Source organism: Schistocerca nitens, chromosome 9 (genome assembly GCF_023898315.1).
Source record: "Schistocerca nitens isolate TAMUIC-IGC-003100 chromosome 9, iqSchNite1.1, whole genome shotgun sequence".
NCBI classification, from domain to species: domain Eukaryota; kingdom Metazoa; phylum Arthropoda; class Insecta; order Orthoptera; family Acrididae; genus Schistocerca; species Schistocerca nitens.
The window spans coordinates 150,787,412-150,801,732 of record NC_064622.1 but is presented as its reverse complement, the minus strand read 5'-3'; positions in this window follow the sequence as shown (position 1 = coordinate 150,801,732).

Below are 14,321 nucleotides of genomic sequence, written 5' to 3'. Positions count from 1 at the left end.
AGATTTGGGAGCCGTAAAAGCATGAATCAGGTACAGGATGTGAGGATAATACCAACAAGATTGTTGCACTCCTTAGGTGACAGCATATGGAGTGCAAGAGTGAACCTGAAAAACTTACAGGAAGCTGTGCATCAGGAAGTTCATGTGTACTTGAACCTCGTCTTGCTGTCTCCTCAGCAGTATTTAAAGGAATTAAGAAAGGATTAGGAAAAGATAGCGCCAGAATTGCAGTTAATAGTGGAACAGTGTAGCCAGAACGTGCCATTTTGCTGCCATAGTTCAGCAGTGGAAGCGACGACCTTTAATGCGCTACTGCACCTGTCAGTGAGGATGGTGATAGGGAGCAAGCATTTGGTATTTTAATGCTATCCAGTGAAGTTAGAGGCAGTGGGGAAGTCTGTGGAAATGAGAACAGAGGGTGTGTTGCTAGTAGTGGGATACGGGGATTGACATTTGATGATAACCGAGGGTGAGTTTCAGCAGTGAGATAGTTACCATATGCCCGGCACGTGAGGTCGCCTCAGGTGGAAGCGCGTGTGTCACGCAATTATTCAGAGGTAGACAAGTTTGACAGTGAAGTTGGAAAGAGTTTATCGAGCCGAAACCATATTTTCAGAGATCAGGTTTGCAATGGATATACTCAGTATGTGACAATGTCGTAGTGTAATTAGATGCTATGAACAAGGGAGACTCATGGGAGCAAAACGTTGACAATTATAGTATAGTAGACTGTTGATGAGCAAGACTAAATATGACGCAGGACCTACATGCCACTAAGACGGGGATGACTCCGTTAAATGCAACAGAGTCACAACTGTACTGGCCAGACGAGTCCCTAGAGGTATTGTCCAATCACAGCTGTACCTTCCTTAACGTCACCTGGGAATCCAGCTTGGATAATTCATTCAGTCGGATGAAAGTCACGGAGGACTGGTGAATCACAGCAGAAACAGTTACTGCAGCATGTAAGTCAAAATCAAGGTGGTAATTCAAACCACTGTCCAGCCATCCTGATTTAGGTTTTCGATGATTTCCCTACATCACTCCGGTTCCTTTGGAAGGACACAGTCGATTTCCTTTCCTAATCGGAGATTTTGTTGTGTCGCTAATGACCTTGGTGTTGACGGGACGTTAAATCCAAACCTTTCTTTCCTTTTTTTCGAGATAGCAGACGTCAAGCAACCGTGACATTAACTATCTCAGTTTCTAGCGCTGTGGTTTCTCTGATTTTGCTTGTCTTAGTCTTCATGTATCTGAGATGATAAGATGTTGAGAGGCCTGATTCAGGGACAATTCGAGTTCCCATGTAGCAAGAGGGACGGTGTCACCACATACGCGCGTGTCTCTTGTTACCAACAAAGTGGCTGGGCGCCGGGTTGTAGTGAAACAAATAAGAGGAGGTATTGGAGGCATATGAATGAGTCTGGACTTCAAGGCAAGGATCAGTTCTCGTCGCCACAAGGCAGCAGCACCAACACGACGCCAGAGCGGCGCCAGACAGCGAGACAACTGGGCTCCGTCAGCAGCAGACCCGGCTGTGCCTGCCATTTACATTAAGTCCAACAACGATGAGTTCTTACACCCAAACCTCCAGATGTCAGACACTCAGAACGGTACCAAACGCTGTGTGTCGATAGACTATGAACATAAACACCGATTTATTTCGTGTTGTGTGCTATCGTCCAGACGAAGATGCGTAAGCGGTGATTAAAAGTAACACTCGAACTACGGAGTATAGGAAAAGCGTATCTCTGGGGTCTGAGTACGGGGAACTTCGGTAGGGGTCTTGTTAGAGCGGTGGATCGTCGTACATAAGGTCCCGACTTCGAAACGCGATGATGGCCATATTTTTTTTTCTTTTTTACAGTTTATGCGTGAAACTGTTATAGACTATGATCAATAATATCCGGACATCCCAAAAACTTACGCTTTTCAGATTAGATGCGTTGTGCTGCCACTTACTGCCAGGTACTCCATATCAGCGACCTCGGTAGTCATTAGACATCGTGAGAGAGCAGAATGGGGCGCTCCGCGGAACTCGCAGACTTCGAACGTGGTCAGGTGATTGGGTGTCAGTTGTGTCATACGTCTGTACGCGAGATTTCCACACTCATACACATCTCTAGATCCACTGTATCCGATGTGATAGTGAAGTGGAGACGTGAAGGAACACGTACAACACAAAAGCGTACAGGCCGATCTCGCCTGTTGACTGATAGAGACGGCCGACAGTTGAAGAGGAGCGTAATGTGTAATAGGCAGAGATCTATCCCGACCGTCACACAGGAATTTCAAGCTGCATCAGGATCCCCTGCAAGTACTATGACAGTTAGGAGGGAGGTGAGAGAACTTGGATTTCATGGTCGAGCGGCTGCTCATTAGCCACACATCATGCCGGTAAATGCCAAATGACGCCTCTGTTGATGTAAGGAGCGTAAACATTGGACAACTGTGTGAGACCTGAGTTTCTCCTGGCGTATATAACTTTCAACTAACTTCCGGGAATGCAGCCAGGTAACACTTTCAGCGACCGCCGGCGGGGTGTTCTCCCGCCGAAATATCGGCGGTCGCTGAAAGTGTTACCTGGCTGCATTCCCGGAAGTTATTTGAAAATTGGACAACTGAACAGTGGAAAAACGTTGTGTGGACTGACGAATCACGGTACATAATGTGGCGATGCGATAGCAGGGTGTGGGTATGGCGAATGTGTAGTGCCAACAGTAAACAGTGGTGTTGTTATGGTGTGGACTTGTTTGTCATGGAGGGGGCTTGCACTCCTTGTTGTTCTGCGTGGCACTATCACAGCAGAGGCCTAATTTGATGTTTTAAGCACCTTCTTGTTTCCCGCTGTTGAAGAGCAATTCGGGGATGGTGATTGCATCTTTCAACACAATCGATTCATAATGCACGACCTGTGGCGGAGTGGTTACACGACAATACCATCTCTGTAATGGACTGGCCTACACAGAGTCCTGAACTGAATCCTACAGAACACCTTTGGGATGTTTTTGGACGCCGACTTCGTGCCATTCCTCACCGACCGACATCGATACCTCTCTTCAGTGTAGCACTCCGCGAAGAATGGGCTGCCATTCCCCAAGAAACCTTCCAGCTCCTGGTTGAACGTATGCCTGCGGTAGTGAATGCTGTCATCAAGGCTAAGTGTGGGCCAACACTGCAATCAATAGCACGAAAAATCACAAAAATAATGGCGTTGGTTGCATTGCAATACATCAATTACATCCCGAAAAATTTCGAAGCGAAGTTGACGCTTGAAATAAATGAAGCGCACAACTAGCGCAGTCCTGAGACTCAAGCGTGCACCTCACGCTGCCTATGTCGGGGGCTCGTACAATGGGAAGGTATGCAGAATCCACAAAAATAAACAAGTAACGCGTCCAACGCAAAGTTACGTTTTTCGTATTGTAAATGTATATTTATTCTATCGGAATGACAACTAGAGTTACAATTAGAGATAACAAACTTGAATTCACTTTGCTAAACACATTTACTAGTGCCCTGTCGCCCACGGAAACTGTATTGTTGTGCATTACATCCAGCATAGAAAATACACCCACATCTTGAACAATGAAAGTGTGTCACGTCAACATATTTTAGAAGTGCCCTCCGTTTGCACCAATACACGTTGCAGACGGGTAAGAGAGAGGGTTGCACAGATTGTAGAGTTTCTACAGATATTACCGCACTCGGCGCAGTAATACGATGTTGCATATCCTCCACTGTTGTTGGGGGTTCTTGATACACTCTGTCTCTCACTGCGCCCTAGAGAAAGAAGTCTAATGGGGTCAAGTCGGAGGACCGTGCTGGCCACGCACAGTACCTCCCGGTCCCGTCCACCTATTTGGAAATGTCGCATCTAGAACGTCGCTGGCAACTTTTGCACTGTGTGCGGGACATCCTCATGTTGGAACCACATTGACAGACGATTTTCCAATCCTAAATCCTCCATGAGGGGCGCTAGTGTGTTTTGAAGAAATGGTGCATATCGCTGTCCATTCAATGTTCCACGTTAAAAATAGGGACCTACAATACAGTTAGCAATGATACCGCACCAAACATTGGCACTCCACTGTCGTTGATGAGCAGCTTGGCGAATCTAGTGGGAATTTTCCACGGACCAGTAGTGCATATTCCGCAGATTCACATTACCATGATTTGTAAATGAAGCCTCGTCCGTAAACAATGTATTGCTTAGGAATACTGGATTACCTTGCAACTGCTGAAGTGCAAAACGACAGAATGCAATGCGGGATTCAAAGTCATTCCCGTACAGTTCTTGGTGCAGTGAGATATGGAACGGATGAAACCGATGCCGATGCAAGATTCTGCACACACTGCTGTGGCTTACTGCTACATCTCGTGAAATTTCTCGTAAACCCACCTGAGAACAGCAATTTAGTTTCCATTGCCAGTTGCTGGTGTTGTACGTCGACGTTTTGTGGGAGCCCAGCTTCCTGTTTCCATGGGTGTCTTGCAGGTGTTGCAAATGGTTTGACGTGACGGACACCGCCGATCTGGATAGCACTCAGCATACAGTGTCACAGCTGCGGTTGCATTTCTGTGTCATTCGCCATAAATTAAAATAATATCTAGTTTTTCTTCATTACTGAACTCCGGCATATCGACTAGATGACGGCAAATATAACAAACCACAAGGAAACAGATTTTAATGTGGCAACGTATGTGAATTACGTTACAGCAGGGCTTAACAACTGGCCGGTTTTGAGCACGAGTACTCGCGTCTGCTCAGGCACCTGCTCGCGAGCAGCTGCAAGGTCGCGGAGTGGGGAGGGAGGGGAGGGAGGGGAAATGCGCGCGCACGTTTGAATAGGGCCGCAGCGTGCCTATTGAATTCGCGCCGACTGTGTAACGTTTAAAGTACTACGATCAGCTCTTAACAGTCACTTCGCTGGTTAAGAATCATGTGAAGTCGCCGTTGTGTAACCCCAACCATGCTTTCGCAGTTCAACCCCCATTGGGAGGAATTGTATCTGTTTACTGAAAAAGTTGGTGTTGCAAAATGATTAGTATGTCACAAAACGCTGAATTCTTTTACGATATTTAATTTGCAGCGACATTATATGTCGTACCACGCGAAAGACTACGGACGTGGAAAATGTGATTGACCAGATCGTGCACAGGAAGTTATTAAACTTAAAAGGAAGCTATCTGAAGAAGGTCTGGACGACGAAGAAAAATCAACTGAGGCAGCTCTCAGAGTGGGTTACAAAACTGCTTTGCTTTTAGCAAAATCCCTGCGCCCCTTAACTGATGGCGATTTAATAAAAGAATGTTTGGTAGCTGCAGCGGAACATTTGTGTCCATCTCAAGTTGAACAGTTTCTGATTGTGCCATTATCTAACATGACCATTATGCGTCGCATACAGGACATGGCAGACGACGTCCAGAGCCAGTTTGCAAATATCTGTAAAGATTTTATGGCGTATTCTCTAGCTCTGGACGAAAGAGTTGATATCACTGGAACAGCGCAGCTTGCCATATTTATTAGAGGTGTTAATAGAGATCTTCAGGTGAGGGAGGAGCTCCTCGATGTAGTAGCCATGAAGAACACTACAACCGGAGGTGATATTTCAAGTAGTGTTGAAGAAAGTGTTGAAAATATAGGATTGTCGTGGAATTCTTTAGTTTCAGTGTCAGGCATACACTAAGCTAATAAAATTATGAGGCACGTGTACATTCTCCTTTATTTGTTTCATTTGTCGCAGTAGTAATTCGTGAGTGATATCCCTGCAGGTGGCCGCGGATTTACATCGACTGGCGGCAGCTGTTGTGTACCCCACGTGACTCTCCCCACTCTCCGCTCTGGTCCGGTAGTGGGGGTAGCGTGCTCGCGCTGCTCCGTGCTCGCGCCTTGCTGCTCACAGCTTGCTCCGCGAGCACGTATGTTGTGAAGCCCTGCGTTACAGTATGAGAGCAATTTAGCAGACCAGATTAGGAGACACTTGTACACTAAAGGCAGAGCGTGACGTGGTGATATTGGTATGTTTACGGCAAGATACAGGCGCCAGTGCGGGCAACCCCTGCTCTGAGCACAGTACTACATGCGATGCATTACGTCAGAAACTGTGACGCCATTTCGATCGTTTATGAGCCACATATTTCAGACCTTATGAGCTTTAGAAACGTGAAAAAAAAAGTGTTACCACTCATTGTACCTTTAGTTGTCATTTCGCAACAATAAACAGTATGTGCAGGACATCCATCATTCTGATACCGAATTATTTGACATATTATAAGAGGTGGACCGATTCAAGGAAGGTACAGCACAAGAAAGGGCTAAATTATCCCCCTTTAGGAGTGCCATCGATGAAATATGGGCCAATGATGTGTTGTCATACAATACCACACCAGTTATTAACACGCCACTGACGTAGTTCGTCAATCACGTCACGATTACCGGCAGCGTGAGGTACACGCTTGATTCTCAGGACGTGCGCTAGCTGTGCACTTCATTTATTTCAAGCGTCAACTTAACTTCACAATTTCTCGGGTTTGTAATTGTCGTAATGCGATGCAACCAACGCCATTATTTTTGTGATTTTTCATGCTATTGATTGCATACGAAATAATAGGGGTGTCCATTTAAAAATACACAAGTTTGTATTGAAAATAGTATTTGTTTACGTTTTAAAATTTCGCATAGTATTTGTTTTCCTAAGCCCCCGCCGTACGTTCATGGTGGTGAAAACCGTTTTTGAATATCTATTCTTGTTCCAGAGATATTTGAAGTGACAGAGTTAAATGAGACACCCTGTGTATATTCCTTACTGTCATTTATTGTTAACAGTGTTAGCTTATTCCCAAGAATAAGCAGCTGTCACTCAGTTAATACTCGGCTGAAATCAAACCTGCATTTGGGTCGGACTTCCTTAACTCTTGTGCAGAAAGATGTGCAGTATACTGCTGCATCTATTTTCAATAAGCTACCACTCGAATTCAAAAATCTTAGCAGTGATCCACGCGCTTTCGAATCGAAAGAGTTTCCTCATGGGTGACTCCTTCTATTCTGTCGAGGAGTTCCTTGAAAAAGTAAGCTGATTCTTGTTGTGCTGTTGACTGCGTTTACTTAAACTTATGGACTAACTTTTTTAGGGTTCATAAACATTTTATTTTTATCTATTATTACTTTTATGTTGTAATTTCATGTACTGACAAGTTCCATGGCCTTGGAGATTTTCTCCTCAATTTGGCCCTACGAAACTTGACGTGTAAATAAATAAACAAAAAGTTCTGCGTTCATGCCTTCATCTCATTCCTTGACTGTAGGAAAGCCTTTGTTTGTGTTGTCTGGAGAAAGTTGTGCCAGGTGCTTGCAGAGTTCGGTGTCCCACCACACTACACAGCACTGGTCAGAAGTCTATACAATAATCACTTCTCAGCTGGCACGTCTGATTCTTCAGTGTATCAAAAGGTGTCAGACAGCGTTGTGTCCTATATCCTCAACTGTAAAATATCTGTGCGGAACGAGTCATAGGAACTGCTCTTGATGGTTGAACTGAAGACATCTGAATTTGTAGTAGAACTATTAACAACTTCCGATTTGCTGATGACACCAGGTTTTTAGCCATCAGCGAAAATAAACCTATTGAGCTACTATCAAAAGTAAAAGGCATTAGTCTATGGTATGAATTGGACCTCAATACCAGCAAGTCGAAGCTCATGATTATTGATCGAGAAGAACAACTCACAGGTCTGGAAGTAGCGCAACCCTTCATCTATCTTGGATCAACAATATGCGACATGTGAAGCTGTTGAGATAAGGGGAAGGATCACGCGAAGGCGAGTGGCTACGAAGAACCTCACTACGATCTGGCAGAAAAGAGCAATAACAAACCGCACAGAAGTCCGACTTGTTGAAACAATCGTGTTTTCCGTCTTTTTTAAAAATAGCGGAACATGGACCTTTAAAGCTAGAGACAAGCGTATTGATGTATTTGAGCATTGGTGCTGGTGTAGGATGCTGGACATAAAATGGACTGAAACAAAAACAGAAGTGTCCATTATTGAGTAACTGAGTATCTCAAGGCGTCTTTCTTCTCGTGTCATCAAAAAAATTCTCCAGTTCTTTTGTCACAATGTGAAAAGAAATGCAGAAAACATAGAGAACATAATCATGGAAGGGAAGATCTTGTACAAGAGACCTATAGGAAGCGCAGCGATTAGGTAGATGGATCAAATCATGAAGATCTCTGGTGTACCTCTTCAGCAGGCTCTAAGAGAAGCTGGTAACCGTCCAGGATGGAAATGCTTGGTCCATGGGCTCACGACGCTCAGCAACGAGCACAATGACTTGTGATGACTGACCGAGAAAATGACCAGGTGGGGTCACTGCGAACACCTTGAGAGTAAATAATAATAATAATAAAAAAAAGGAGTGATACGCGGTTGCAAGGACTCAGGAAGCCCGTTCTCTTAGCCTCTGTTAGCTCAGTTCCCGAACTTCCTATCTACACATGGTCAATATATATATAGCTGTAGTATTTGATTTTCAATTTCCTAGAACTAAAATAATTATGAGGAAGCATGACGGCGGTATTTACTGTTCATTATTGACATTTGAAAACTCTAGTCCCCCTCTTAGCTGTGTGACTAGTGCACCTGGCTGCTATAAAGCGGACCCTAGTTCGATTCCTGGCCGAGTCGGAGACTTTCTCCGTTCACGGACTAGCTAATGTGATGTCCTAATCATCATTTCATCATCGTCGACACTCAAGTCGTCAATGTGGCGTCAACTGAAAAGACTTCCAACTCGGGCCCGAACTTCCCTAGGTGGGGACTCCCGGCCACCAACACCATAGCATCATTTCATTTGATAATTCCGATAGTTTACCGATGAACCATCTTTCTTCGAAATGAGATAATTATGGCAGCTTAGCTATTGCCCACTGCAAAAGAAAATAATTGAGGCAGTAATTACTCACCATCTGGGGGTTTACGTGGATAGGCGGCGCACACTTTCATATATTCAATGGTCTTACAGTCATTGTCCACAACCTCGGGCTCTTCTGAAATAAGAGTAAAGAGGCGTCAGTCAGTAATCAGTAGAGGTTACATTTTTATTAATTTATCTCACGTGGCAAGATTAGGTTCTTCTGACCCTTTATTATGCACACATCAAAAAAGGTTTTGCATCACCCCGGTTCCCAGAACTCCTGAAGATAGACGTGGACTGTGGTTATTGTATCACAGACACAGTTCCTTTGACTGCTCAGAGATGTCACTAAACCCGCCCAAAGATGTAAACAACCATGCATGAGCAGCGCCTATTAGACGGAGGAGATCCGACAGCCGATCAGTTCCAGTCATTGCAACAGGAAGGAGGTACATAACTCGTGTTGTCTGTAGTTTAACCATGCCTAGACGGTCAATACCGCGGTTCGACCGCGTCCGCATTGCCAGGAAGGGCTCTCAACAGGTTAAGTGTCCAGGCGTCTCGGAGTGAACCAAAGCTATGTTGTTGGGACATGGAGGAGATACAGAGAGACAGGAACTGTCGATGACATCCCTCGCTCAGGCCGCCCAAGGGTCACTACTGCAGTGGAAGACCACTACCTACGGATCATGGCTTGGAGGAACCCTGACAGCAACGCCACCATGTTGAATAATGCTTTTCGTGCAGCCACATGACGTCGTATTACGACTCAAACTATGAGCAATAGGCTGCATGATGCGCTACTCCACTGCCTACGTCCATGGCGAGGTCCAACTTTGCAACCACAACATCATGCAGCGCGTTACAGATGGGCCCAACAACATGCCGACTGGACAGCTCTGGATTGGCATCACGTTCTCTTCACCGATGAGTGTCGCGTATGCCTTCAACCAGACAATCGTCGGAGACTTGTTTGGAGACAACCCGGTCAGGCTGAACGCCTTAGACACACTGTCTAGCGAGTGCAGCAAGGTGGAGGTTCCCTGCTGTTTTGGGGTGGCATTATGTGGGGTCGACCACTGGTGGTCATGGAAGGCGCCGTAATGGCTGTGCGATACGTCAATGCTATCCTCCGACCGATAGTGCAACGATATCGGAAGCATATTGACGAGGCTTTCGTCTTCATGGCCGACAATTCGCTCTCCCATCGTGCACATCTTGTGAATGACTTCCTTCAGGATAACGACATCGCTGGACTAGAGTGGCCAGCATGTTTTCCAGACATGGACCCTATCGAACATGTCTGGCATAGATTGAAAAGGGCTGTTTATGAACGACGTGACCCACCAACCACTCTGACAGGTCTGCATTGAGGAACGGGACAATCTGGACCAACGGTGCCTTGATGAACTTGTGGATAGTATGTCACGTCGAATACAGGCATGCATCAATGCAAGAGGACATGCAACTGGGTATTAGAGGTACTGATGTGTACAGCAGTCTGGACCACCACCTCTGAAGGTCTTCGCTGTATGGTGCTACAACATGCAATGTGTGGTTTTCATGAGCATTAAAAAGGGCGGAAATGATGTTTATGTTGATCTTTATTCCAATTTTTTCTGTACAGATTCCGAAACTCTCGGAAGCGAGGTGATGAAAATAATTTTTTGGTGTGTGTATCTTTATGGGATGAGAGATGTGGTGCGGCGCGGGCCCGGAAACAGGCGGATATAGTCACGATAGGGTAGCAAGTGTGAGTTGTCAGGTAACAGCAGACGACACCCAAGCCTCTGCTCTTGGCGGACTGTCCACAGCACGAAGTACTCTGCGGCTTCCAGAAGGCCAGCAGGCAAACCGTAGTCCACAGCGAGTGGTTTTTACCGGGCGACTGACCATTGCCGGGCGGCCTGTGGAAGCGGTGGAAAGGCAAAGGCTGCAGATTATTTCACGGCCGCCGCAGAAGTAACATAAAGCTACGTAACAAGCAATGACACCACATAAAAGTGAAAAACGAGTCGTGAAATCATGCTTAAGAAACTGCTTTCTAGGTGGAACAGTACATTTTATCTTCAGAAATTAATAACTTCTAAACGTCTTAAGGGACCAAATTGTCAAAGTGTCCTCCAACAGAGCTTGAAAAAAGGTCTATATAATAAATAATATGCAAAACAGTAATTATAGCGGCAGTATGAGATAGTGAATAGGAATAATTACCTGTAGAAGTACAGTTCTCCTTAGGTTTAAATACACTACTGGCCATTAAAATTGCTACACCACGAAGATGACGTGCTACAGACGCGAAATTTAACCGACAGGAAGAAGATGCTGTGATATGCAAATGATTAGCTTTTCAGAGCATTTACACAAGGTTGGCGCCGGTGGCAACACCTACAACTTGCTGACATGAGGAAAATTTCCAACCGATTTCTCATACACGAGCAGCAGTTGACCGGCGTTGCCTGGCGAAACGTTGTTGTGATGCCTCGTGTAAAGAGGAGAAATGCGTACCATCATGTTTCCGACTTTGATAAAGGTCGGATTGTAGCCTGTCGCGATTGCGGTGTATCGTATAGCAACATTGCTGCTTGCGTTGGTCGAGATCCAATGACTGTCAGCAGAATATGGAATCGGTGGGTTCAGGAGGGTAATACGGAACGCCGTGCTGGATCCCAACAGCCTCGTATCACTAGCAGTCGACATGACAGGCATCTTATCCGCATGCCTGTAACGGATCGTGCAGTCACGTCTCGATCCCCGAGTCACAGATGGGGACGTTTGCAAGACAACAACCATCTGCACGAGCAGTTCGACGACGTTTGCAACAGCACGGACTTTCAGCCCGGAGACCATGGCTGCGGTTACCCTCGACGCTGCATCACAGACAGGACCGCCTGCGATAGTGTACTCATCGACGAACTTGGGTGCACGAATGGCAGAACGTCATTTTTTCTGATGAATCCAGGTTCTGTTTACAGCATCATGATGGTCGCATCCGTGTTTGGCGACATCGCGGTGAACGCACGTTGGAAGCGTGTATTCGTCATCGCCATACTGGCGTATCACCCGGCGTGGTGGTATGGGGTGCCACTGGTTACACGTCTCGGTTACCTCTTGTTCGCATTGACGGCAGTTTGAACAGTGGACGTTACATTTGAGATGTGTTACGACCCGTGGCTCTACCCTTCATTCGATCCCTGCGAAACCCTACATTTCAGCAGGATAATGCACGACAACATGCTGCAGGTCCTGTACGAGCCTTTCTGGATACAGAAAATGTTCGACTGCTGCCCTGGCCAGCACATTCTCCAGATCTCTACCAAATGAAAACGTCTGGTCAATGGTGACCGAGCAACTGGCTCGTCACAATATGCGTCACTACTCTTGATGAACTGTGGTATCGTGTTGAAGCTGCATGGGCAGCTGTACCTGTACACGCCATCCAAGCTCTGTTTGACTCAATGCCCAGGCATATCAAGGCCGTTATTACGGCCAGAGGTGGTTGTTCTGGGTACTGATTTCTCAGGATCTGTGCACCCAAATTGCTTCCAATGAATACCCGTTTATCATCTGCATTTCTTCTTAGTGTAGCAATTTTAATGGCCAGTAGTGTAGTTAATAACTCTTTTAGGGTTCTGTGCCGCAATCGGTCGAAACGGAACCCTTATATGATCCCTTTGTTGTCCGTCTGTCTGTGTCCGACTGTTAAATACCCTTTTCTCAGGAACGGGTAGACACATCAAGTTGAAATTTATGTCACAGGCTGAGGTCTGTTGTCCCTTGGCGGTGTAAAATATTGACGATTGTAATTCAGTGGAATATAAAGATACATCCATTTATGTCACATATTTTAATTAAGAGAGAAAGGAAATACAGATATTGGCTACGAGCAGCAGTGATTGAAATAAATGCGGAAAGCTGAAAGTTTGTGCCGGACCGGCATTCGAAACCAGATCACCGGCTTACTAGGCGGATGCTCTGACCACTTTTTTTTTATTGTTATCGACCTGAGCAAGCGGTCTGTGCTGACGTCACATGACATCCCGTCAAGTTGATTCTTGAACTCTTTACGCAGGATTTCTTTTCTTTTTTTTTCACAGGACAGCGAGTCTTCTGACCAAAAACGGCTGCCACTACGCCACCAAGACACAGTGGTCGTTGCAACTGAATGACCTTCCCTAGTCCGTATCCCATCACACCCGAATTCTCATGTTACCCACACCCTACTGATTGTACATCCCATTGACCTAGAATCGTGAAATTTGGCAAAAAGGAAGGTTTCATAGTACAACTACAGGAAAAAAATCCTAAAACTGTAAATTTGCAATTGCATCACACGAAGATTTTTTTTTTTCGTAATTCCTTACCTGAGTCTCTGTCTTTTTGTCGGTCCATTAAGACCTCTCTTTCTTGGGAACGGATATACTTATCAACTTGAAATTACGTCGCATACTGAAATCTGTGGTTCCTGGGCGGTGTAAGAAATTGAAGCTCCTAAATCAGTGTAGCCATTTATGTCACATATTGTAATACTCGCCGTAAACTCACTCATCAAAATCTGAAGGGTACTTCACGTTGGCCTAGAATCATGAAATGTGGTAGAAAGGAATGTTTCACAGTGAAACCTAAGGAAAAAATCCGAAAATTGTGAATTTGTTACCGTATCACATGAAATATTTTTTTTCTGGTAATTTTTTATCTGTCTGTCTGATCGGCCGTCCGTTAAGACCCATTTTTCGTAGGGCCGGGTAGACGTATCAAATTGAAATTTATGTCACATGGAGAGATCTATGGTCCCTTGGCTGTGCAAAAAATTGAGGCTTCTAAGTCAATGCAACAAAAGGCTACGGTCATTTAGGTCACAGATTTGATACAAACTCACTCATCAAAACATAAAGCGTACTTCCCGTTGACCGACAATACTGAAATTCGGCAAGAAGCAAGGTTTCATAGTACAACAAAGGGAAAAACCCTGAAAATGTTGATTTGACACTATATCACACGTAAAAATTTTTTCTTTTGTTGTTTGTTTTCCGACGTCAAACTTTAAATTAAAACAATTAGTAGTTCTGTATTCAGGCTGACTGGGTCACGAAGGTAAAAGTCAAACATCGGGCAAGGAATGAATTTATTGCTCATATAATGCGTTTCGGAATTTAATCATCATTACATATCAAGGGGCGATTACTGAACGTATTTCGAGTAGTATACGGAACACAAAACTTGAGACGCATCTAGTAAACGCTCCTGCGTATTTGATGATGGATATATTCCGACACGCTTCATGTGAGCAATAATATCATTTCTTGCCCGATATTTGAATTTTACCGTTGCGACCCAGTCAGCCTGAACTAAGAACTACTGATTATTATTATGTCGGTTGCCTGCCTCCTGCATGACTTTACGTCAC